Raw genomic sequence first — 26,858 nt, forward strand, 5'->3', positions numbered from 1 at the left:
GAAAAAAATAGTAGTTGCCAAGCTACTTGCATATAAGCGCACCATTTCACGTGCTACTCGTTCATTCGTGCCACAGCATTAGATGGCGACACATCTCAGCAAGCGGTGGAAAATTGGTAGTAGTATTTGAAGAGTTAATTGAATTACAGCGCACCTTTCAGTATGCTTCTCGCTCATTCGTGCGACAGTATTGGATGGCGACGCATCTCAGGCTGAGATTCTCAGCTAAAGATTGGTCGCCATATTTGAAGAGTATTGAATGAATACCCGAGCAGGAAAAAATATCATTATAATATCATAACCAGATATTGGAAATAAACCTCATTTTGATCTTAATATGGTTTCAATAGTTGATAAAATAACAAAAAATAATACCAAAATATTGTTCCTCCAAGACTATATGAATAACAAAGCTTGATATTTCAATAACAAACCAATAATTTGCATTAAAATTCACGAAAATGATTCAAATATTTTCAACTTATTGGGCTAATGCGCGGTCACAAGAACAAAAGGTAATGCAATGTTGCTCAAAAGTAAAAAAATCTTACCCGTTTGTGTTTGGTGTACTAAAAAAAGAGCAATGTTTCTTGGAGGGCTGGGGACAGCCAGTCATTTATTCAAGAACACAAATTACCGGTTGATAGTTTCTTCCTTCAAGTCTGACTTTTATTAGTGAAAAAAAAATCTGTTGAGATATATTTATTCTAATTTATAGTCGCAGCTTCGGGAACTTGATTCGACATTTCGCAAAATTTTGTAATCGTCGAAATTGGAAGTTTAATTTCGCGAAAATTATTAACTCTTCAATTTCACGAAACCGAAATTTCGGATTTTTTTTTTGTTGAGAGATTTTAACCACATTTATGGTCACTGGGACCATAGTACTTGTATGCATTCATGCAACAGGTCGTTAACAACTCACTGACGAATCCAGATTACGCCTGCATTTCAATCGATCATGGGCTAGTCTTTTCTAATCGCCCCTAACACCCGCGATCGAGCGTCCTTATCTACACCACACATCCAACAAGTGCGGGGTATACGATGGAGTCACCGCCCTTTGTCGGGCTCTCTATTGAATATTATCTTCGTTAATCGCTCCCTCTACATTCGTAACATGTGGCCAGCCCACTGCAGCTTAAGGTGTTTATCAGCTTGATGATATCCGCATGTTGGTGTACACAGGGGTCGCTTTTTACGCGGGTTGTTTTTATGCGTTTTTTTTTTAACGGGATATTTTTACAATAACGCGGATTATTTTTACTCGATTCGGAAGGTGGTTTGTACGCGGTACCAAATGAGTTTAGTATGAATATATCTAATCTAATCTTTTAAATGCGGTACAACCAACCGCGTAAGAAGCGACCCCAGTGTACTTGGTTTATGCACCTGCGCCACACTCCATTCTCCAGTTTCCCGCCAATTAATGAACGCAGAATCCTACGCTCGAAGGCTACAGGTGTTCACCGATCGGTCCCTTCATCGACCAACACCAACACTATGCTGCGGGATCTCAGCTGACTACGTCAACCGTAAAAGGTCCTGTTTGCAGCTGCGTCGCTTCACTTCGCGGCTAACGTGATTGTCACACGTTACAAGAGTACCAAGGTACACAAATTCGACGACTTCTTCATAGATACCCCCATCTATCACAATCTCAGTACCAAGGCTCGACGAACTCCCACGGTGGAGAACCAGCCCCCATGTACTTTGTTTTGGTAGAGTTGATGGTGAGTCCAAATCTCGCTGCTTCCCTCTTGAAAAACACTAATGCCTCTCACACTGCTCTGCGGGTAATAACGACGATATCAACCCAAGCAGAAGATAGTATCATGATATCATGACCAGATATTGGAAACTCTATATAACAATCCCTCAATTTGATCTTGGTTATGGTTGATACAGTTGGTAAATTAGCAAAATATAATACCAATAATCGGTTTTGATATTTTTAAATTATTTGAATTATTGAACATCAAACACTTAACTGAACATGTTATAAATAATCAATAACAAACTATTTTCACTTAAACACGCGTCTTCAATGAGGTATATGGAATAAGTTCGAATATCTTATGAAAGGCATAAAAAGGTATGATATCAAAATTTGACATTCCTTTGATATGGAGCACGATAAGATCTCATAACAAAATATGTTATTCATGAGTAATGATTTTGCTATGCTCTCCTGCTCGGGAATGTCATCCTCAAAGCCAAGGAGCATATGAAAAAAACGTTGGCGATTTATAGGATGAAATTGTTGTACTGGACATGTTTGGCGGTTTTTTATTGAAATTAAACCAATTGGTAAATCCTTAGTGTAACATAATTTCGCAGTAAACGTGATGTTTGCATCATGTTTTTGCAACCAGGAGAAAAACGTGTTTAAACTTTTTTAAGTTACGATGTTACTACCAGAGAGCTAATTGGATACCAGAGAAAAAATGGTACAAGGCATACAAGAATTACTAAAGAAATATTGGCAATGAACGCCAAAGATGCTCGAAACGAAACTGAGAGCAAAAGTTTGCACAGGATAAATAGCGGATTTGTGACAACGAAGTTAACCATCATTTTTTGGATTGCTTCATTGAGAATCCAAGAAAAAGTCAGTTGTTGAGCAGCGCCCCTAGTGATCGATATGGTTTGAAAGCTATTTGTTTCGAAACTATTTGCCTTTCAGTACTGAAAGTTTCATCTCGAAACGTGAAGTTTGAAAGTTGTACTGAATGGAAAACGAAAGAAGAAATATAATTCCGGAAGCATCAGAGTAAGCGAATATACGATTAGCAACTGAGCTCTGAAAGGTATTGAGGGCAATCAAGGTAAACCCAGGACGTCAGGAATCTGAAGATGGATTTTAGATAGTTTCCCGGAAAAAAATTTTATCTCGTCCCAGACTAGGGTGATGTCCCGCCAATTTCGTGTTTGTTTTCGCTGCTGAATTTGCAAGAAAACTGATGATCTGGCAAGGTATTTGTAGCTGCGGACGGAAAACCTAGGTTTATACCACGAACAAGACGATGGACTCAATGGTTTACAAGCAAGAGTGCCTCAAAAAGCGAGTTCTACCGTTCATTCAGGCGATACAGAGATCCTATTACGATTTGGCCGGATTTGCCAAGCTCCACAACAGCCGGAAAATGGTTCGGTGGTACCATGACAACAAGGTGGATTTCATCATAAAGGATATCAACTCACCCAATTGCTCTCAATTTCGCTCAATCGAAAAGTACTGGACAAGAAAATAAGGAAGACTAGAAAGGTAATGTGGGACGCTGTCTTGACGATGAGAAATTGGAACAAACTAGCCGCTGAGGTGGACCAGGTGTGTGCAGAAAATAATGGCGCGAATTCTAAAGAAAGTTCGAGATTTCATCCGATGACTGGCAGAATAGTTTTCTTAAATTTCTCTCTGACAGTTCATTTTGAGTACTTAACATGTTTCTTAAGTCAAGCCAATTCCAAGATATTGTTCTTGAATTCTTTCCCTCCGGCCACCAAATGTCAAAGTCCTCTTACTATCCAGTCTTTGGAGGAGTCACTGCTTCACACTCGCTAATCTTTCTCACTCCACTTATAGATGTTTGGATTGATTACTACAATCATAGCGTCAAATGGCTGGTCTGCCCTTAATCCATTATGCACCGGACATAGACTCTAATTTTTCTGTAATATGATTTTCATGACGCAAGCTTGTATTCCTCTAATCAAGAAAAAACATGATGGATTTTTTCCGCTTTCTACAAAAAGAATTACGTTTATCTCATCTCAATTATTTGTAAAAAAACTCTAAAGCACTGTTGGATGAAACGTACACCTGGCTTAAAATCCTTAAATCATTAAATTCATACCGATTAGGTATGTGGTTCGGAAGACATAGAAAAATACTTCAATTATTTAGGAGCCACAGTAACTGACTTCAAATTTCTATTTTCAGATAGCAGATTCCAGTAGTTGTTGAATGAATCCGATTATAGATTACAACCATTTTAGTGAAATGTTGAACGGTTAACAACGATTCGATTTGATACAATATTCCTGCTTCTCACCTCTATAGAAAAATCGGCCCCAAGTGGCCCACGATCTCGAAATGCACTGCACTATAAGAAGTAAACCAATCCCGTCACCGGACAAGAAAAGACTGATTTCCCGCTAGGGCCAACGTTTCGACGATTGCTGGCCGGTGTCCGCAGAACTAGGGAGTAAACAAACAACAACCGAAATGCAATCTTGTAAATATTTAACACTAATCACTCTGCCACCGCCACCACAGTCATCGGACAGAGCAACTGTGCAGTAAATGAACATCCCGAACGTGAGTTGAACCTCGCTTCCGGACATTTTGTCGATGTGAAAAAAAACTGCTCATCAATTGCAGGATATCAAGTTTAGAACAGACCGCTATAAACAATTACCGGCAATTTGTTTGTAAATGACCAGGCTTCCACATTAAAGATCGCGTACGTGAGTTGGGCGGTTAATTAAATATACAAATTTATTAGAGACTACGTATGCTTGTCGTGTACCCGAATGCTACAGTGCGTCAGCAGTTTTAAAAGAGTAAAATACAGTTACTGCACAGGTCTTTTGTCAAACCGGCTCTGGTGACCTTGGAATGGAGAAATTCCGTCAGGTTTATATACGTGCAAGTGCATCCAGTGAAATGGAAAGAAGGCGGAAGAAACTCGTTGATCATTGCTACACACAGAACATTCAAATGGTCAGCCAGAATAAGCATATGTAAATTGCATGAAAAGTTCTCGCTTTGTGTTTGCGTGGTGAATTTATGACGGTTTCAAATGATGTTAGATTAGAAAAACTCGCTTTGGATTGACAGGTCATACCAACCACGTGAGCTCGCCGTTGATGAGTAACGATGTTGTTAGCTATCATAGACGCAGTGTACAAATCGTCACCCACAGGAATGCGCTTGGCCAAGTGCAGCACTAATAAAGGTGCACATTTAAGCAAACAACGGCCGGTTACTGGCGAGGTGGCGACAGTAATTACATTTTCAAAGGCGCCTGTGATGGAAAAGGAGTGATTTTGTAACATTTTCTTGAGCTGAACCAACCGAGTTTCTGGAGTATCAAAAGTATTTGCTGTGTAAGTGAAAGAAAAGAAGAAAAAATGTTTTGGCCTCCCATTATTACATTATTAAAACTTTCACCACGCCTTATCATTGAACAGCGGAATAACATATTCTGACAGCCTGACCCCGGTCAACACGGTGACGGCCAGAAGAACACATGTATAAACATTGTTTTGTTTCGAGAGCAAATTCAAAATCCATGCCAGAGAACTCCACGCAATCAAACAAACCGTTGCATGGATGGCTCAATGGGAGGAAATAGCTCGCGATAAAAATTATCACGCATTTTAAAGCAACAATTCACACTAAAACAGTGATCACAATCGGATTTCAGTGCAGTCAGCAAGCCGTTATTATAGTAGCGGATTTTTACGCACAGTCATTTTAATGCGGATGCCGACGGAACAAGCTCGTTGCTATGGTTTAAATTTTTGTACCGTAAGAAATAATATACATAATCCATATGCCTATAATAACTTTCTATGTTAAAATTCTACATCTCTGGAATAGAATTTTGATTCTAGGTTAAGGATAGGTTCCAAGTGATTGACTAAAGTCGCATCTAATGGAGGGAGGTTTAGCATTCATTCAGAGTCAACAGTTTTCCACTCGGATGGTTCAGAGCTAAACAGCAGGGTTGGGGCTGGGCTAACAAGTTCCGAAGTCAACCTAATTTCAAGCCGGAATACAGGCAATAATTGAATGCACCATAATTTGTCTACGGTGCAACTATAGACATGCAAATATATGTATCTTTCGGAAAGTCAAGCTGCTCTAAAAGCACTGAAATCCGTTTCCTGTTCTTCACAACTGGTTTGGCTTTTTAAAAGTGGATTATTCTTTTAAAGGTTACTATTAATAATTTCTCTACAACTTATCCATTGAGAAAATTTTGTTTTTCATTCCTCCGTCCTAAACTTTTTACAATAGCAAGGCAAGGCCTTGGTGCTACATTCCGATTCGGAACTCGACCTTCTGTTTATTATACACAGACTTCGCAGCCAATTGTTAAGTGTATAGGACAATTTCGGGGCTAGCGCTACAATTTTAGTGACACAAACAGTCTCTCTCGAGTCAAGACTCGAACCTACGACGACTGGGTTGTTAGGTCAGCATCGTACCACGAGACCAACTGGGAGGTTTGACTTTTTACCTTAAGTTTTGGAATAATAATGTCAAGCTTCAACAAAAATAATGTCAAGGGAAACTCTTTTTTGTATTAATAAGTTTCTAAAGAAGAATCAACTCCTTCTTTTATAAATAAAAATATAACTTATCTTGATAAAAAATAGCAATGTATATTTTTTGGTAAACCTGTACCTATTAGTTTCCTACAATTCATTCCCAGACAGTTTTTCTGTACAAGCAAATATTTCTGAGCTACAATGCCTTAAATAAAGCTTATGCAAAAATGCTTTGAGTTTGAAAAATGTGTACACCCGCGGAAAAAACTCAGTTTGCTAAGTCAAATATGTGTGAAAAGTTTCATTGAAATAAAAAAAAAGTTGAATTAATTTTTACGTATTTTAAGATCGTTAGCTTACAAACGCTTCTATATACCTTAAGCGACTTTATAACGGGCCACTGCTTAAGTAAATATTACTTCAAACAACTAAGCAAATTCATCTAACTTTCTATTTCTAGAGATTCTAGATACCCTATTATAACAAGTATTTACATGAATCTTATTTGGTTTTTTAACTGAAAATAATACACTAAAGTCGCTTATTACGCGGGGGATACGTGCCGCGTAAAAAAAACCGTGTAAATTCCGGAATCCGCGTAAAAAAAAACGCGTAAATTCCGGAATCCGCGTAAAAAAAACCGCGTAAATTCCGGAATCCGCGTAAAAAAAAAACCGCGTGAATTCCGGAATCCGCGTAAAAAAAAACCATCGTTAATTTTGCATTTCGAGTGAAGGGGAACCGGAATCCGGGCAAAAAAAAATACCGCGTAAATTCCGGAATCCGCGTTAAAAAAAAACCGCGTAAATTCCGGAATCCGCGTAAAAAAAACGCGCAAATTCCGGAATCCGCGTAAAAAAAAACCGCGCAAATTCCGGAATCCACGTAAAAAAACGCGTAAATTCCGGAATCCGCGTAAAAAAAGCCGCGTAAAAAAGACCGCGTAAAAAAACCGCGAAAAAGTGACCTTAGTGTATATATATATATTGTAGTACATACTTCTCACAGAATTTTATTGTTCATTAAGTTTACTTTGAAAAACATAAATAACGAAATGTCTTGGTTTGTCTATTTGTGACCAGATTCCCGTGTTACCAAGGTAAACTAAAAACACAAAATAGCTGTTGGTAGTGGTATGCATGGCTTCTCTAAAAAATATTGTAATATGCAAATTCAGAGACGAGTAGTTTTTGCAAGGACTGATAAATAAGATAAACCTCCCAGCCCCAGCTGGGTTGCAAAAGAGTACGCCTCTTCGTGGTGCAACTTGGGTAATACTAAATGGACTTAACAATCGCTTGTTTGATGCGAATCCCATTTAATCCTCCAATTCCGTAACATACGGGAATGTCGTTGAGTCTGTGGCTTCCTATTAGGTAAGTACCACATAATCAATATCCTTTCTAATATTTCCAAGCTACGGTAAAGATGGGCGTGGCCAGCAACGATAACTGTCAGGCCTACTTCAGCTTAGATCCGACTGGTTCAAATGTTACTCATGAACATTGTTCCTCAAGCAATTTGAGTCATTAGTCTGCAATCTACAAAATATACCGTGCTTACGTTCCGCTGCGCTACTTGTAATTGAGATAAACCTTCTAGCTGAATTCGAGATGCGATGTTGGTCTAACAAGGCAGTCGTCGTATGTTCAAATCCCGTCTCGGAAGAGACTGTTAGTGTTAAATAGGATCGTAGGCTTGGCCAAGCAACTCCTTTGTACACTACTAACAATTGAATGCGTTGATTTTATTTCAAACAGTTTAATGCGGTTGTTAAACGGCTGTACACGTGTAACTTGAGACCCTAGTGTGGTCATTCATCTCTGTCCAGCAACTCCTATCCCAACCTCCGGGAGGTACCGACCGGGATACAAGTAACCTTAGCGGAGATCGGGTAATCAACCCCCGGTTGAAACTTTGGTCGTATGCTGACTGGGAAGAGGGGTACGTACACGGCTGTACCCATGTTAGGGGCGGTGTATACAGCGTCTGGCCCGGAGCGGGCGGTTGAATCATGAAATGCTGTATCCCACCGGCTACACCTAAGATGGCAGCCCCATCAGCAGGATGTAGGTATCGCGACCCTGATAAGGTGGCATACCGAAATCTCTCCTTACCACGAACAACAAAAACAGAAATACAGAACGGATCAATCGGCAAAGACCTTGGCTTCACGGGACGGAAACCGAAAACGGTAACGGTACTTGGAACGTCCGATCTCTCAATGAGCCGGCGCGAGCTGGCTGGCTTGCTCGAGAACTACAGCGGCAGGGAGTCAAAATCGCAGCGATTCAGGAGGTTCGGTGGCCAAATTGCGGAGAATAGGGAATTTCTCTCAGTAGACCCTATTGCACACACTTCTTCCAAGTACTACATCTACTACAATGACGGCAAAGCGGCGGAACGGGGCGTCGGTTTCGTAGTGCTGGAAAATCAGAAAACAAGAGTCATCCGGTGGCCTGTAGATGACCGTATATGCGTGTTGAGGATTAAGCGCAAAATTTTCAACAACAGTTTAATCAATACCTGCGCACCGGTAAACGACAAATCCGATGAAGTCAAAGATGAGTTCTATGAAAAGCGAGAACGAACCTATGACGAGTGCCCAAAACACGACGTAAAAGTCGTCATCGGAGATGCAAACGCACAGGCTGGGAGGGAAGATTTCTTCCGTGCCAGAGGAATGGCCATATGTAGCTCTTATTTTCCACGTTTGATCACGTACTGATTGACGGGCGGCACTTTTCGGATATTACTGATGTTAGATCGTTTCGGGGACCAAACATTGATTCTGACCATTATCTCCCCGTTGGTATGATCCGCGCACGGTTGTCGAACGTGCTGAAATCTCACACAGAGAGGACGATGCGTTTCAACATACAGCGGTTGAAGGCTATGGAGTAGCAGAAGAATACGCCAGAGAGCTGGTTCAACGGGTCGCAGAACAGCAGGAGGAGCGAGATGAAGACATAACTGGGCTGTGGAGTAGTTTTACCGGTGTCATTGACACGACTGCGAGAGAAGTGGTAGGTACGACGAGTGGAAGACAGCCTAACAGCTGGTTTGATGCCGGGTGCCAGAGAGCGACGGACGAGAAGAACCGTGCCAGGAGCCGCATGCTCACTGCGGCTACGCGTCAGGGCAGAGAGAGATACAAACAGGGAGGCAAGAGCTGCATAAAAAAGAGTCCACCGTTGGAAGAAGCGCGAGCACGAGGTGCTCGCAAGCGCACAGGACAATTTTGCTAGGAACAGAGTTCGAAGTAGAAATTTCCCTGCGCCTGTCATGTGTAATGACAAGGACGGAAACCTGCTTGAGGATAAGCCAACGGTTGCAGCCAGGTGGAAGAAGCACTTTCAGGCGCTCTTGATGGTAAGGGGCAGGATGAGCGAAGGATGAACAGGATGATGATTATGAGTGACAGGACCAACACAGGAGGAGGTCAAAAAGGCGATTTGGGAGCTGAAAAACGGCAAAGCCGCTTGAAAAAAATGTATTTCCTGCAGAACTTCTAAAATCGAGAAGTGAGCGGCTGTACTCAGCGGTCCATCAGACCATACTTAGGATCTGGGCGGATGTACAAAGACCGAGCGACTGAATGGAAGGCCTCATATGCCCAATCTGCAAAAAGGGCCACCGACTGGATTGTAGTAACTATCGAGGCATTACGTTGCTTAATAAAATAATCGCGTAAAAAGGGTTCTCCCGTATCCTGTTCTCCAGGTTGAGACCGTTAACGGAATCCTTTTTCGGCGAATACCAGGCTGGTTCCGACGGATTAAATTTTCCCCTGCGACAGACTCAGTGAAAAGAAAAGAGCTGGGGTAGATCATGCTTGAACACGGTTTCCCGACGAAACTAATTAAGGGGGGACCCTACTCTGAAAAATCGAAAGATAATGAGTTTTTGTGATTTTTTTTCGGATGTTTAGAGAAAGGCTAAGTGTTGGGGTATTTTGGCTATTGAATAGGGTATATTTCAAGATTTTTTTGCATGTCGTGGACTATATTAAGGTGAATATTACACTGTTGACAGCGGTTTTCACGAACCATGTTTTTTCAACTGGTGGTACATGTTCTCAGCATCTACTGAACCGATTTGATTGAAAATTTTCATAGCATGTAAAAATCGATTATCTAGTCTTGTAAATTTTTGAATAGTTATTTTTCATGAAAATTTTTTTTTTAATTCTATGGCCACCATTTGGCAATTTTTGGAATTTTCAAAAACGGCTATGTAACAAGTTAGATAATCTATTTTTAAATGCTATATAAAAAATTTCAGCTTAATCGGTTCAGTAGATACTGATAAAAACGTACCACAAGTTGAAAAATATGGTTTCGAGAGAAATGCTGCCAACAGCGTAATACTCACTATACACTGGTTGGAATATTCATAAAGCCACCTTTTTTGCCTTTCTCCTAGAAAGGTATAGCAATCACTGGAAAAACCGAAGGTATAAAAGTGGTCCCAATGGCCGAATGTCATATACCACTCGACTTCTTTCGACGAACTGAGCATTTTCTGTATGTATGAATGTATGTGTGTATGTGTGTGTGTGTATGTGCAACTTTTTTTTCTCACTCACTTTTCTCAGAGATGGCTGGACCGATTTTCATAAAATTAATGAAAATGAATAAATGAAAGGTCTAGTTGCGCCATAGGTTGCTATTGAATTTCATTGTAATTGGATTTTTAGTTTAGAGGTTATGTATCAAAATGTAAAAATCACGAAACATCAATATCTCAGAAACCACACAACCGATTTCAATAAAACTGGTTTCAAATGATTGGGCTGTCCCCAGAACCCTTAACTTTTGAATTTCGTTATGATTGAACATATGGTTCAAAAGTTATGTTAAGACAAGTTATCCTGAGGTTGTTTAAACTCACTCATTTTTCTCAGTGATGGCTGAACCGATTTTCACAAAATTAGTGTCAAATGAAAGGTTTAGTTGCTCCATAGGTTGCTATTGAGTTTCATTGTAATCAGATTGTAAGTTTGTCCGTTGTTCATAAAAATGTGAAATCACATAATGAAAGTAAACATTTTGACTTTCTCCTAACGGTCACTGGCTAATTAAAAGGTAGAAAAATGATTGAAATGGCCGAATGTCATATACTACTCAACTCAGTTCGACGAATCGAGCATTTTCTGCATACATGCATGTATAGGTGTATATGTTTGTGTGTGGGTGTGTACGTGTGAATGTGCACCTTTCTTTCGCACTCAATTTTCTCAGAGATGTTTTGACCAATTCTTTCTATCTTGGTGTCAAATGAAGGGTCTATTTGCCGCTTAAGCAGGTATTAGACGAAGCAAATATTTGCTATTTTTCAATACAGATTTTATTTTGTGCAAATAAAAATCTTATCAAAAATAGCAAATATTTGCGTCGTCTAATACCTGCTTTAGGTTGCTGTGGAATTTCATTGTGATCAAACTTTAAGTTTTGGCACTGCGTCAGAATGTGAAAAACGCTCTTATATCTCAGAAGCTATGAACATAGTTGTATTCAAATAAATGGGCTTTCAAACCCTTAAACAATGAATTTCATAATGTTTAAACATGTGGTTTGAAAGTTATAGAAAGAAACGAAACCCGCAGACTGTTTAAAACTATAGCTACGATCAAAATATGTGGCCTCAACATCATTTAAATTTAATATTGTACTATTTCAATGTTTGCGGCCTTGCTCGGGATTGAAGTTGAAATTGAAAGTCATTTCTATCATTTCACTTTTTGCCTTTCTCCTAGAAAGGTATAGCAATCACTGCAAAAACTAAAGGTATAAAAGTGCTCAAAAGGGCCGAATGTCGTATACCACTCGACTCAGTTCGACGAGCTGAGCATTTTCTGTATGTGTGTGTGTGTGTGTGTGTGTGTGTGTGTGTGTGTGTGTGCGTGTGTAACGCTCTCTCAATCTCACTCGATTTTCTCAGAGATGGCTGAATCGATTTCAATGAAATCAATTTTTTTTTTATTATTCTCGCTTATTTTCCGTAGGTCTATTTCCGCCACTGTTGTGGCCAATTACCGACGCCCAGGGAGGCGACTCCACACCCAGGTCCCTAACTCACGACCCGTTTATTAACGGACCGGCGCCAACGGCTTTACTTCCTCATGCGATGGAAGGCGTGATCCCAGAGATTTTTCGCCTCAGAAAATCTCCCGGTGTCGGCTAGGATTGAATCTAGACCAGTTGGGTTGGTGGTGAGTGGATCACGCCACCCCACAACCATCGACACCTATGTCGGCGGTGGGATTCGAACCCAGGCGTCGAGCGTGGTTGGCGGAGACGTTACCAACCACACTAGGCCCCCGCTCCAATGAAATCAATTGCAAATGAAAGGTCTAGTTGCCCTATAAGACCCTATTGAATTTTATTGTAATCTGATTTCTAGTTTAGAGGTTATGTATCAAAATGTAAAAATCACGAAACATCAATATCTCAGAAACTACACACCAATTTGAACAAAATTGGTTTCAAATGAACGAGCTACCTAAAAACCCTTAACTTTTGAATTTTATGAAGATTGAACATATGGTTCAGAAGTTACAGAAAGAAACGTGTTCTGAAGACTATTTAATCTCACTTATGTATCTCAGAGATGGCTGGTCCGATTTTCATAAAATCAGTGTCATATGGAAAGTCTTGTTGCCCCATAAGACCCTGATGATTTTTTTTGCGAACGGATTATTACTTTTCCTGTTATGTTTAAAAATGTAAAATCCAGGTATGAAAAGAAACAAATTCTGATGACTACTTGGGCTCACTCACTTTTCTCAGAGATGGTTGACCCGATTTCCACAGAATTAGTATCAAATGAAAGGTCTAGCTGCCTCATAACACCCTATTGAATTTTACTGTAATCGGAATGTAACTTCGTCTGTAATGTATTGAAATGTGAAAAGCACTAAACTTCATTATCTTAGAAACTACACAACAGATTTGAACAATATTGATATCGAATTAACGGGATAGTTAATGGTGAATTATGATTGAACACGTGGTTTCAAAGTTTGGCTCCCCCATACGTTCCCTTTTCATTTGATTCTAATCAAACTTAAGCAACCGGCTGTTTGATAAATAAGAATTTAGAAATATCAATTCTGATATGCAGAATGGTCTAGAGAGTTTTCCAGTGATGAACAAGTTTATTCTTGACGATTCCGATGTTTCTGGAGACGAGAGAATCACGCAACTTTGAAGGAGGTGCCGTTATGTTTTGGGCAGGCAATAATAACACTAAAAAACTCCAATACGTTTTATAAAAACCAGAATAAATTCCGAGAAGTACTGAAAAAGGAAGCTTTGATTTTTTTCACGGAAAAAGTTGTGATCAAAAATGTTATTTTTCAGCAATATATTGCATTATTTCAAACAGCCGGTAATACCAAAAAAATGCTAGAGGCCCATAATTTTCCTTCAATGGGTGGGTCATCGTGTATTCCGGGCTTGAATCTATTTAGGAATTAATGGGGAATTTTATCAGTAAATATGTTTGCGCAGGGCAGGGAATTCGAAACTGTTAATCAGCAGAAAAAAAGCTATTATTCACGAGTAGGCTAAAGATACTCCCAATACGCTAAAATCTCTCAATAATGCTATGCCAAGGCGGCTTCAAGAGGTTATAAAGAATAAAAGCGAAACAACACATTACAAATCATATTTGCATTCCGCGTCGAACACTCGACAGAAACGGACGTGCAAGTGGTCGTTCTATCACAATCCGGTCCGTGTGTACGAATAGCCAAACAAAAGAGTATATTATTCGCGCTAAAGGCCAACTAGATTGTGAGTTGTGTCGCTACGTTCTGTACCCGGCTCGCAACTTTGGCTGTATTGGTGCAAAATACCAGCTGCAGTTTTGATCTGTGCACAGTGAATAGATCTTTCTAATTCAAGGCCATCAGTTGACAGTCGAGTCGTGTCGCTGTGCTGAGTTATCTCACACCCGGCTCACTGCTGGTGGCTGTATTGGTGCTGGTGGCTGCTTTGGGTGCAGCTTCGAACGATCGGACAACCACTGCTGGAAGGAAGAAGTAAAGAGGTACGTGTTCTTGTCGGCGCTAGTGCGCTAGATTTAGCGCGATGGATATAGATCCCTCGCCTCCCGCGCCACCATCCCCGAACCCCCCTGACCCTGACCCTTCTGTTACCCCCTCCCCTGTTCATTCTCCAGTCCCCCCTCGCCCCAGGCTTTACCCGGACGGATCTCAACAGGGCAGCTATACTGTTTGTTTTCGTCCAAAGGCAGGAGTGAATTCAAAGCGATTAAACATACTGCAAATTTCTATAGACCTGACGAAGGGGTACAAGGCCGTGACCGAAATTTCCAAGGTCCGACCTAACAAGCTCCGTGTCGTGGTCAGTGATCTGGCACAGGCCAATGCTATCGCTTGCTCTGAGCTCTTCACACGCGAGTATCGCGTTTACATATCCGCACGAGACGTGGGGATCGACGGTGTCATAACCGATTCGAGTCTGTCCGTCGAGTGTATTTTGCAAAGTGCTAAAGAGTGCTTCAAGAATAGCACATGTCCCGATGTGAAGGTGCTCGACTGCAAGCAATTGCGGTCTGAATCTCTCGTCGGCGGCACAAAAGTGTACACTCCGTCAGACTCGTTTCGCGTTACGTTTGCCGGATCTGCACTCCCTAGCCACGTCTCGATCGACCGGGTTCGTCTGCCTGTGCGATTGTATGTACCCCGTGTTATGAATTGCACCAATTGCAAGCAGTTAGGCCACACAGCCGCCTACTGCTGCAATAAGGCACGATGTAGCAAGTGTGGGGAGACTCATGCGGAAGATTCTTGCAGTGTTAATGCTGAAAAATGTATTCACTGTGGGGAAAACCAGCATGAGCTCTCCACATGCCCGGTGTACATGCGGCGCAGAGATAAAATCAAGCGGTCACTTAAGGAGCGTTCAAAGCGTTCTTACGCTGAGATGCTGAAGAAGACCGTGACCACTTCTACCATAACATCGAACCCCTTTGTTCTGTTGTCCTCTGATGAAACCGATTCTGACGATTCACCAGCGGGAACATCTTACGCCAATCCTGGGGAGTCTAGGAAGAGGAAAAATGTTTCTTCTCCTAAACTTCCCCGTAAAGGTCCTAAGATTTCCCAGAGTGTAATGAAAAGTACGAAAAAACCAAACAGTGCTGCGGAAAAACCGAAGCAAACTCCTCCTGGGCTTGCAAATTTAAAGTCCCAGAAGGAGTTCCCAGCACTGCCAGGAAAATCTAAAACCCCAGTTGTTCCATTTGCACATCCAGTTGATGAAACAAACTCTGGATTAGTGAAATTTTCTGACATTGTGGACTGGATTTTTGAAAATTTCAATGTACCCGATCCAATTATAATTTTTCTTACAGCATTCCTCCCAACAGTTAGATCATTTTTGAAGCAGTTGACTGCCCAATGGCCCCTCCTTGCAGCGATTGTATCCTTCGATGCCTAGTTCAACTGCGTATATGAAGGATTCTATCTCTGTCTTACAGTGGAATTGTAGAAGTATTTCACCTAAAATTGATTCGTTTAAAGTTTCGATAAATAAAAACAAATGCGATGCATTTTCCCTTTGTGAAACTTGGCTTACTTCAAATATTGATCTCAACTTCCATGATTTTAATATTATTCGCCTTGATCGAGACACCCCACATGGAGGAGTACTTTTAGGGATTAAAAAGTGCTATTCTTTCTATCGTATTAACCTCCCCTCAATTCCAGGCATCGAAGTTGTCGCATGTCAAATGACAATACAAGGTAAAGAGCTTTGTATTGCCTCAATATATATTCCTCCCAGAGCACAGGTTGGGCAACGGCTGCTCTTTGATTTAATAGAACTTCTTCCCTCGCCACGTTTGATTTTGGGAGACTTCAACTCTCATGGTGTGGCTTGGGGTTCCCCTTACAATGATAACCGCTCCTCTTTAATCTATAACCTTTGCGATGACTTCGACATGACTATTTTAAACAATGGTGAAATGACACGTATCCCGAAACCTCCAGCGCGCCCAAGCGCTTTGGATCTATCCTTATGTTCGACGTCGCTACGGTTGGATTGCACATGGAAGGTAATCCTCGATCCTCACGGTAGCGACCATCTGCCTATTCTTATTTCAATTACTAACGGGTCAACTCGCATGCGACCAATTGACATTCCGTATGACCTCACACGAAATGTCGATTGGAAGTTACACGAGGAAATGATTTCAAAAGCGGTCGAGTCGATTCAACATCATCCACCACTTGAAAAATACAACCTCCTCGCGGGCTTGATTCTAGACGCCGCGTTGCAAGCCCAAACGAATAAATTTCCCGGCATAACGATCAAAGAACGGCCTCCCACTCCGTGGTGGGACCAAGAGTGCTCCGATGTCTACACGCAAAGATCTGACGCGTTTTTGGCCTTCCAGAAGGGAGGTATACCTGGCGACTATTTACGGTATTCGGAGCTTGATACCAGGCTTAAAAGTTTGGCCAAAGCAAAGAAACGCGGATATTGGCGTCGGTTCGAGAACGAGACGTCGAGGGAGACATCGATGAGCACTCTTTGGAACACAGCCCGAAGAATGCGGAATCGCGTAACGGTCAACGAAAGCGAGGAGTCTTCAAGTCGGTGGATATTTGATTTTGCCAGGAAAGTAGGTCCGGACTCTGTTCCTGAGCAAAACATTGTTCGCGATGCGTCTCCGGGCCACGACGCGATAGAATCACCTTTTACGATGGCAGAATTTTCAGTTGCCCTCCTGTCCTGTAACAATAACGCGCCTGGGTTAGATAGAATCAAATTCAACTTGTTGAAGAATCTACCCGGCAATGCCAAGAGGCGCTTGTTGAACTTGTTCAATAAGTTCCTGGAGCAAAACATTGTACCGCAGGATTGGAGGCAAGTGGAGGTGATCGCCATCCAAAAACCAAGGAAACCAGCTTCTGATCACAACTCTTATAGGCCGATTGCAATGCTATCCTGTATCCGGAAATTGATGGAAAAAATGATACTCCGTCGTTTAGACCATTGTGTCGAATCAAATGGTCTGCTTTCAGATACTCAGATAGTTATAGATTTTGCTTCCGCCGTGCCAAAGGGACGAATGATTGTCTTGCGTTGCTTTCAACAGATATTCAGCTGGCGTATGCTCGCAAAGAACAAATGGCGTCTGCGTTCTTGGACATTAAGGGGGCTTTTGATTCCGTTTCTATTGACATTCTTTCGGGTAAACTTCACCGACAAGGATTTTCTCCAATTTTGAACAATTTTTTGCACAATTTGTTGTCCGAAAAGCACATGCATTTTACGCACGGCGATTTGGCAACTTTTCGCATTAGCTACATGGGTCTGCCCCAGGGCTCATGTTTAAGCCCCCTTCTTTACAACTTTTATGTAAATGACATCGACGAATGTCTGGCAAATTCATGCACGATAAGACAACTTGCAGACGACAGTGTAATCTCTGTTACAGGAGCCAAAGCTGCCGATTTGCAAGGACCATTGCAAGAAACCTTGGACAATTTGTCTGCTTGGGCTTTACAGCTAGGTATCGAATTCTCTCCGGAGAAGACTGAGATAGTAGTTTTTTCTAGGAAGCATGAACCTGCTCAGCACAATTAATGGGTAAAACGATTTCTCAGGTTTTGGTACACAAATATCTTGGTGTCTGGTTCGACTCTAAACGCACCTGGGGTTGTCACGTGAGGTATCTGATGAAAAAATGTCAACAAAGAGTGAATTTTCTTCGTACAATAACCGGACAATGGTGGGGAGCCCACCCAGGAGACCTTATAAGGCTTTACCAAACAACGATACTGTCTGTTATTGAGTACGGGTGTTTCTGCTTCCGCTCCGCAGCAAACACACATTTGATCAAACTGGAGCGAATACAATATCGTTGTTTGCGTATCGCCTTGGGTTGCATGCAATCGACCCATACGATGAGGTTGGAGGTCTTAGCTGGAGTACTACCATTGAAAAACCGCTTCTGGAGCCTGTCTTCTCGTATTCTTATCAAATGTGAGGTCTTGAACCGTCCCGTGATTGAAAATTTTGAAAGGTTAATCGAACTTAATTCTCAAACCCGTTTTATGACATTGTATTTCGATCACATGTCCCAAAATATTAACCCTTCTTCGAATATTCCAAATCGTGTCGACTTATCAAATACTTCTGATTCTACTGTGTTTTTCGATACATCCATGATAGAAGAAACTCGTGGAATCCCGGATCATTTACGCGTGCAGCAGATCCCTAAAATTGTTTACAATAAATATCGAAACATCAACTGCGACAATATGTACTACACTGACGGGTCACTTCTTGATGGGTCCACTGGCTTCGGTATTTTCGATAACAATTCAACCGTCTCCCATAAGCTCGATAATCCTGCTTCTGTTTACGTCGCAGAATTAGCTGCAATTCAGTACACCCTAGTGATTATCGAAAAAATGCCCACGGACCATTATTTCATCTTTACGGACAGTCTCAGTTCCATTGAGGCTCTCCGATCGATGAAAGATGTTAAGCACTCTCCGTATTTCCTGGGGAAAATACAGGAACATCTGAGTGCTTTATCCGAAATATCTACTCAGATTACCATAGCGTGGGTCCCTTCTCACTGCTCGATACCGGGTTATGAGAAAGCGGACTCTTTGGCTAAGGTGGGCGCAACAAACGGTGATATTTATGAAAGACCAATTGCCTTTAATGAATTTTTCGCATTTGTACGTCAGAATACGATCATCAGTTGGCAAAATTCTTGGACCAAGGGGGAACTGGGAAGGTGGTTACATTCCATAATCCCCAAGGTATCGACGAACCCGTGGTTCAAGGGGTTGGATGTAGGTCGGGATTTCATTTGCGTGATGTCCCGGCTTATGTCCAATCACTATAGATTTGACGCGCATCTCCGTCGTGTTGGGCTCGGGGAAAGTGGGATCTGTGCCTGTGGTGAAGGTTATCACGACATAGAGCACGTTGTCTGGTCATGCCCTGTACACCGTGACGCCAGGTCTAAATTAATAGCTTCCCTGCAAGCTGAAGGTAGGCAGCCGGCTGTTCCTGTTCGTGATGTCTTGGCGAGCCGTGACCTATCCTACATGTCCCTTATATACGTTTTCCTGAAATCCATCCACGCCCCAGTTTAGTCCTATCCCCTTCCGCCTACATCCAACCAAACGACAAGAACACGTTAAGACCCCGGTTCCGGAAACAGCAATCAGACCCGCACGATACTCTCAAGGCCCGAGGGAAACAACCCAATATGCCAGTCCGTAATATCTTGGCCCAGCAGCGGAACAAATTTAATATGCTGTTTACCTATGGCAATTAGAACCACCAAACAGCAAACCTGTGCTTTTAATGCAAAATATTCTAGCTTTAAGTTAGATTTAGTTTCAGCTCGTAGTCGGCAGCGAGGATAAAAAATTTGCTTTTAGTTATTAAGATACTCTAGAAAGTAAGCTACTAGATATAATTGGCGCCGTTAAACATTGAATTGTATTTGTGCCGTTTCAAATAAACTATAGATGAAGAGAAAAAAAATCATATTTGTTTTTGAGTTTTAACGAGAATTATTTGGTTAGAAAAGTTTTTTTCAAAATGGTGTTACATTTATTTCCACCTTAAAAAAATGATCCAACACCTTATGTATAGACTTAACATTCAGATAATCAATTGGCACAAAATAATAGATAATCCAGGACATGCAAAATACATCACCAAATATACCTTAATCAATAGCCAAAACACACGAACACATCACTATACTTTAAACATCTGAAAAAATATTACGAAAATTCATTATTTTTCGACCTTTCAGAGTAGGGTCCCCCCTTAAGCGGAGTCGTATGATACTGGATGGATTGAAATCATGCGTGCGGATAGCTGGCCGTAACGTAAAGATGGACTGAAGCAGGGGGATGCGCTTTCCAACTTACTGTTTAACATCGCCCTCGAAGGTGCAGTACGAAGAGCATACGTGCAAAGAAACGGTTCGATCATCACGAAATCTCACATGCTCCTTGGTTTTGCGGACGACATTGATATCATCGGTATCGACCGTAGGGCCGTTAAGGAGGTCTTCAGGCCTTTTAGGAAGGAAGCGACGAGGTTGTGGCTCAACATTAACTCTGCCGAAACAAAGTACACGGTAGCTGGCAGGAAGCGTGGGAGTTCCATTGGTGTTGGTGCGAGCGATTTGAAGTGGTTGATGAATTCGTTTATCTTGGTCCACAAGCGTACATGTGACAACGATTTGAGTCACGAAGTGAAATGACTATAGTTGCAGCTGCAAACAGGGCCTTCTACGGACTACGTAACCAGCTATGGTCCCGTAGTTTGCAAACTCGAACAAAACTAGCGCTGTATATGACGCTGATACTCCCGGTGGCCCTCTACGGACACGAAACACGGACGCTGAAAGAAGCTGATTGACGAGTGCTCGGTGTTTTTGAGCGTAAAGTCTTGCGATCGATACTTGGCGGTCAATTAGAAGATGGAGTGTGGCGCCAGCGCATGAATCACGAGTTGTATACAGCGTGGCCGGCTACAGTGGGCTGGACATGTTGCCAGCATGCCAGACGAAAGTGCCGTCGACTTCGTGGTAGGCCTCGCACTCGGTGGATGGGCGCGATGGAAGAAGATGCACGATCTGCTGGTGTACAAGGTGACTGGAGAACGGCTGATTTTTTTTCATGTTTGCATTTTTCTACCCAAGTGATCTTGCGAGTAAAATTTCAAGATCATCAATCAACACGTGCAAAAGGTTTCTATAGTTTCTAACGACTCTTTTTTTAAATTCGATAATCACTGTAATCACAAACTATTTCTGTTTACGAAAACTCGCTCAACCTGAGTTCTAGTTACATAACATTTAACAAAAACCAAATGTATCCAGCAAATTGTTGCCATTCTGGCTACACCTTTGCAATTGTTCAAAATGGATTATTAATATAAGTGCTGTTGTAGGTAATTCTCAATATAATGGTGCATTCACAAACGAAAAATATAAAAGCGCAATGAAACTAATCTTTGCCAAGCTGAGACGTTTAATCTTCTAATTGTTGTTATAAAATTGTAATGACCCATGTATTTCGTGAACTTCAAACATTGGAAAAGTGAACTTCAACTTAATATATTCACACTATGATGAAGAAAATATTACGATAACACTTTCTAACGTGATGAAATTTTTCGCTTGGGTCAATCATACAAATGAACATGCGAACGACGATACCCTCTAGAGAAACATTTTCAATGACTACGAATAGACTAGTAATCGTACTGAGTACTTTTTGTTTCAGGAAAAGTGAGGGGGTCCAAGATAATCAAATGTGGAATTACCTAAACTGCTTCATTTTGCTGCTATTTCTGGTAACGTTTTTTATACACATTTTTTTATCTTTCCTCACTATGAATTACAATAGATCAATACTGGATTTGTTCTAAGCATACACTTTAGTTATCCTTTAAATTATGTTTGATTTCACTTTTGCACTAGATTTCAGAATACAACTTGCAGTAAAATCCAGCAAACCGTCCTCTTCAATCGATCAATTGTCCAGAAATGCAGCCTTGGCCGCATGGCTGAGAACGGAGCTCAGCGGCGTAAACAACTAAGTTACACCTGTGCTGCCTATAGCACTTTCACAGAGTGATTACTATCGCATCTAATGACTTCCTACTACTACCGACTGACTGGAGGCGACTCCGACATAGCGGTAACTGCCCAGCTGAGTGATCATCTAAATCGGCGGACCAACACCAGTGACGATAACATTTCCGTTGGACAATAAAAAACATAAATTCTCTCACGAACTGCAACTAGAGCCACACAAAGCTTCCTCTCGAGAACAATATACCGGAATTTGTGAATAAACAAACCAGTATAGATCAGTATTTGGACTTGGAATGGTTTGATGGAGCATTAGTGCTGTAGGAAAAATATCATGATTTTGAAAATTGATTTAGCTATTTTGCAGCAAGAACAAATATTTTGAAAAAGTAAATTCTCACATGAAGAAAATTAATTGTTTACAACGTCTGGGTGCCATCTAGACCTTACATCAATTTAAAATATAATCGTATTCGCAGATTTAGTTGTTTATTTGAAATAATATAATAATGAAAAAAAAACAGTAGAGCCACAAACAACATTTCTCAAAAAACTTAACGAGAACAAAGTAGGGTACAAAAGATGCATTTCAAACCACTCACCTCGCTAGGGTACCTGGACTACAAAAAGAAAAATAACAAAGTAATCTTAAAACTCTGTCCACTATTAACTGGCTAGTTCAAAATGCTAGCATTTACTGACGAGGAAATGCGAATTGGAATAAACTCGATCCGAATCGATCTTCTAGGACATTTTTGACTAATCAGTATTGAAATCTCGGTATTATGATCTGCCGGCGTATTTAACAATCGTAGCCGTTAAAAAAATTTAAATAACGCCTCGCAACGCTGATAAGCGTTCTCGCTGAGATGATGCAGCACCAACCTTCTGTCATTTAATACATAGAGATAATCGAGCTGTACTATTGATGATTACCAGAAGGCTCTACTTTAACGTAATATGTTTTTCAAAACATGAAAAGAATGGTCAATTACATACATTTACGTGAGCAAACGGTTCTAAATAAAATGTGATGCAAAAATGTCATATCTGTAGTCAGTGTACTGTGTAGTAGTAATACACGAGTCTGGCGAATTGGATTTCGAGAATTAGTTAGAGCTATCAAATGTCGAACCAATCGAGCAGTGGCAAATTTGAGCGCTTTAGTATTGTTATCACGTAATAATGAAGTAAAAAACATATTAGGGTCTATTATTTCAGGGATGAATTTTGTTGAAGAAATTGATCGGTCAAAACACATACAAATAAAGTAGCTTATTTTTTTCTGAAGAAGCTTATGACCACTGCTACCATTAGTTAGATCCATCATTAGAGATACTGCTTTAGCGAAGCAGCGAAGTACTAAACTGATGTGATGGGAAGTCCAACAGTAAATTTATCTAAGTAAAACTAACCTTCAAGGAAATGTGAGCTTCAATAAACTCCACAAAATTTCTTTTGCGTTATTTATTACCTATAACAATGAATATGGAACCTATGGATGCTTTCGCCATTGCGAATCAAATTTCCGTAATCCAACTCGTCAACTAGTAATGCCGGGAACACAGCGTGTCCATATTTCATATCTTTGTGGTCCGTTTCACGAGTCGAAATCCAAATATACGATGGGAAATATTTGAAAGAAACCGATACTTTCGTTGAGAGCAATGAACTACTGTCCACTTTCTCTTATTTCCAACACAAGCCTCATGGCATGCACACAGTCACGCCTAATTTCCTACAAAACACCAAAATAGGCATAACAAACCTTTTTTTCATGTTTCATTTCCGGTGCTTACACAGACTTCTAAACTCACTATTCTCTGCAAAAACTCTCTTCGACTTAGAATGGTGAACGTAATGTCGGTGTAGTAAAACTCATAGATCTTTTTTAAAGGACTTGGAATTCAAAAAGAATAGTCATACCTGTTGTTGATTTTTTGACCTGGTCTTTTATCTTTAGAAATTTTAATTTTTGAACATCACTTTCATATCGACCAGTTATTAACATTGATAGTTCTGATATTTATCATTGTTATTGTCTTACTAATTCTTTTGTATTTTCTTACTCTGAAGAAATGTTAATTTACCTTAACGTTGTTTTTGAACATTCGCCTATTTCCTTAACGCGGACATCATCATCAGGTAGTTTCAAACAGTGCACAGTGCATTTGAGTTTGCATTACTTATTGTTACATAGGGGGTGGGGTGGGGGGGGGTGTAGTAGGGACAGTTACGTAACTACGATGTTGGCTAGAAATTGAAAATTTTAAGGGGGGTCAGGTTGTTCAGCGTTACGTAATTTGACGTGGGGGAGTCATATCGAACATTACTTATCGTTACATAGGGGGGGAGGGAGTCTGAAATCTGGATTTTTCGCGCTACGTAATTTGTGTACGACGCCTTACTTGTATAGTGACAAATCTTGGAGCTACTATACCGAATCTATAACACTGTGCTACAAATGAAAAAAAATGCAAGAACTTCTGAAGTCACTTAGTGTAGGTTGTAGGTCTTGTAGATTTTTTGAAAGCTCTGTTTATCTTCTTTCCAAAACTGCCTAAATATTGAAAATCGGTTGAGAGATGACTGAGTTAAAAACAATGTATTCCCTGAGGTCCAAAAAACCGTATTTTGACCATAACTTCAGATTTTGGGGGTGTTTGGAAAATTTCTAGTGTGAGCGAATGTTACACTCAACAAGATCTACAACCTACGGCAGGTCGCTTCAGAAGTTCTTGTGTTTTTTCACCATTTGTAGCACCGCGAAATAATTGTGGGATAGAAGCCAAAAATTCTAGTTTTCTTAAAAAATATATAACTCAGTCACCGATTTACACAAAACCACTTTTGTTTGTTTCGTCATTAAATATAATTTCAAAATTTTAGTGTATTTGTAGTATCGTTCTCACAAAAAAAGGTGGCAAATTTTAAATTAAATTGAAAAATTGCGTGAAAAAAACTAAAAAAATATATTCAAACTCAAATAACTCAACATGTTTTAGTGATATTAGTACAAACTAGTAGATGTTTTGAAAGCTCTGTTTATCTTCTTTTCAAAACTGACTCAATATTGAAAATCGGTTTAGAAATGACTGAGTTAAAAAAATTGCATGCACTGAGGTCCAAAAAACCGTATTTTGACCATAACTTCAGATTTTGGGGGTGTTTGGAAAATTTCTAGTATGAGCGAATGTTACACTCAACAAGACCTACAACCTACACTAGGTCACTTCAGAAGTTCTAAACCGCTGTAGCACAGTGTAATACGCCTTCACAAATTACGGTCTCGTGCTGCTCCGCCTCCCTCGCCGCTTACAATCACTACTGGGCATCCTCGTCGACCGCACATATCCAACGGGCTGAAGTTTTCCTTGCGGTCGTCGGCCTCTATCCGGGTTCCTGCTGAGTATTATCGTTGCCGGTCGCTCATACGCTCTATGTGCTACGTGGTCATCCACGGTAACCTGCCGTGTTTCAGTAGCTTGACAATACGTGTTTGTACACTTCGTTCAGCTTGTGATGCATAGGCCTTCGCCACACCCATTTTTCTTGCTTAACAGTATTGATAACAGAATTCTACGCTCGAATACTCCAAGCGTTCGCCGATCGTCCTACTTCCTAAGTTACATTGGGGTCTTTTTTACTCGGTTGATTGTACCACATTTAAAGATTAGAATACATTTACTTATACTAAACTTATTGGATACCGCGCTCAAACAATCTGCCAAATTGCGAAAAAATAATCCGTGTTATTGTAAAAAAATTGCGTTTAAAAACGCATAAAAATAACCCGCGAAAAAAAAGATCCCAGTGTATTCATCTAGGTATTAGAGTGGAGTGAAGTGATCGATTTTTAAAAACTAAGCTGAAGAGCTTAGATGTTCCTAGAAATGCTATAGCTGTTTAAAGTTGAGTATTTGCAATAAAAAGTTTAATATCATTTTTTCCCGCCAACACTTCCGATATCCCTTTCCGACCGAGCCCACACGATTGTGTAGGTAAAAAACGACTGAAAACAAAACCTGAATCGAAGCAAGTCCTATATGAAAACACTTGCTTGCTCCTTTTTTTATTTTTCGTAGCAGCTGCGATGTTGACACTAGCGGTGTGAAATATAAAACAACGAATAGGACGTTCAAAAAGCGAGAGAGAAGGTTTTGTTTAAGTCACCTTCTACCTACGCAATTATATAGGCCCGGTCGGAAAGAGATATACCGGCATCAGTAGGATTTTAAATTTTTTTAACCACTCAACCACGTTGATTGACGTCGAACAAAATTGGAATCCCTAAATGATCGAATCCTCAAAACGATTTTAGGTCTGTGGGCCTTTAATGGAAAAATCAGTCCAGTTGAAGCACAGTACGGAAATAAAAATCCAGATGACTTCCTAGAGATATTCAGCCTATATTGGCAGAAAACTAAATTAAAAGTCACACGACTTCCAGATCAGATTTCTTGACAGCTACTTGAACAGAACAGTTTTGTTGACACTGCCCTTAAACTTTTCTGTTTGGAATCAGATATATTTTTACAATATAAAATCATTAAATTCCTAACTTTTTTTTGTTTACTGTAGCAGTGTTTTCAATTGTAAACTAACGATGTTTTGAAAGGAATAACCATAAAAAGATTTGCAGTGATTTAATAATTGTGTGCCACACTTAAAAGACTGAAAACTTCACTTCAATACGCGCGTCGAGCTGCTGTGAAGTGGATTTACCCGATTGATAGGTCTTTCCTGTTCCATTGAGTAGTTGTTATCTCCAATAAACTTCGATAGTTCCAAGTACAACTACTTATTTTTGTTTATTATTACTAACGTCATGCAATGTTTTCTGTTCGATTTATTGTTGTGGGTACACAGTAAGAAAACTTTATGTCGAATACATGCCTTTTTATAAAGCGTTCATTGAAGGCACCCCGCGACTACAACTACCGGTGAACTGTCCG

The 26,858-nt window shown here is 40.5% G+C and overlaps 1 protein-coding gene across 4 annotated transcripts in view; it reads right to left on the bottom strand.

The window, feature by feature from the left end:
• Positions 1-26,858, bottom strand: part of LOC129718841 (facilitated trehalose transporter Tret1-like) — a 99,325-nt gene that overhangs the window by 12,998 nt on the left and 59,469 nt on the right. Inside the window, exon 1 of one of the 4 annotated variants that reach the window (XM_055669964.1) lies at positions 22,506-22,637. The exons of 1 other annotated variant lie outside the window; for it this stretch is intronic. The gene's annotated coding sequence lies outside the window, so the exon portion shown is untranslated. Of the gene's footprint in view, positions 1-4,055; positions 4,215-21,632; positions 21,987-22,505; positions 22,638-26,858 lie in introns of those variants that run through there. 2 more of the 4 variants (XM_055669963.1, XM_055669961.1) reach the window with 2 other exon arrangements.

Source organism: Wyeomyia smithii, chromosome 1 (genome assembly GCF_029784165.1).
Source record: "Wyeomyia smithii strain HCP4-BCI-WySm-NY-G18 chromosome 1, ASM2978416v1, whole genome shotgun sequence".
In the NCBI taxonomy this organism is placed as follows: Eukaryota; Metazoa; Arthropoda; class Insecta; order Diptera; family Culicidae; genus Wyeomyia; species Wyeomyia smithii.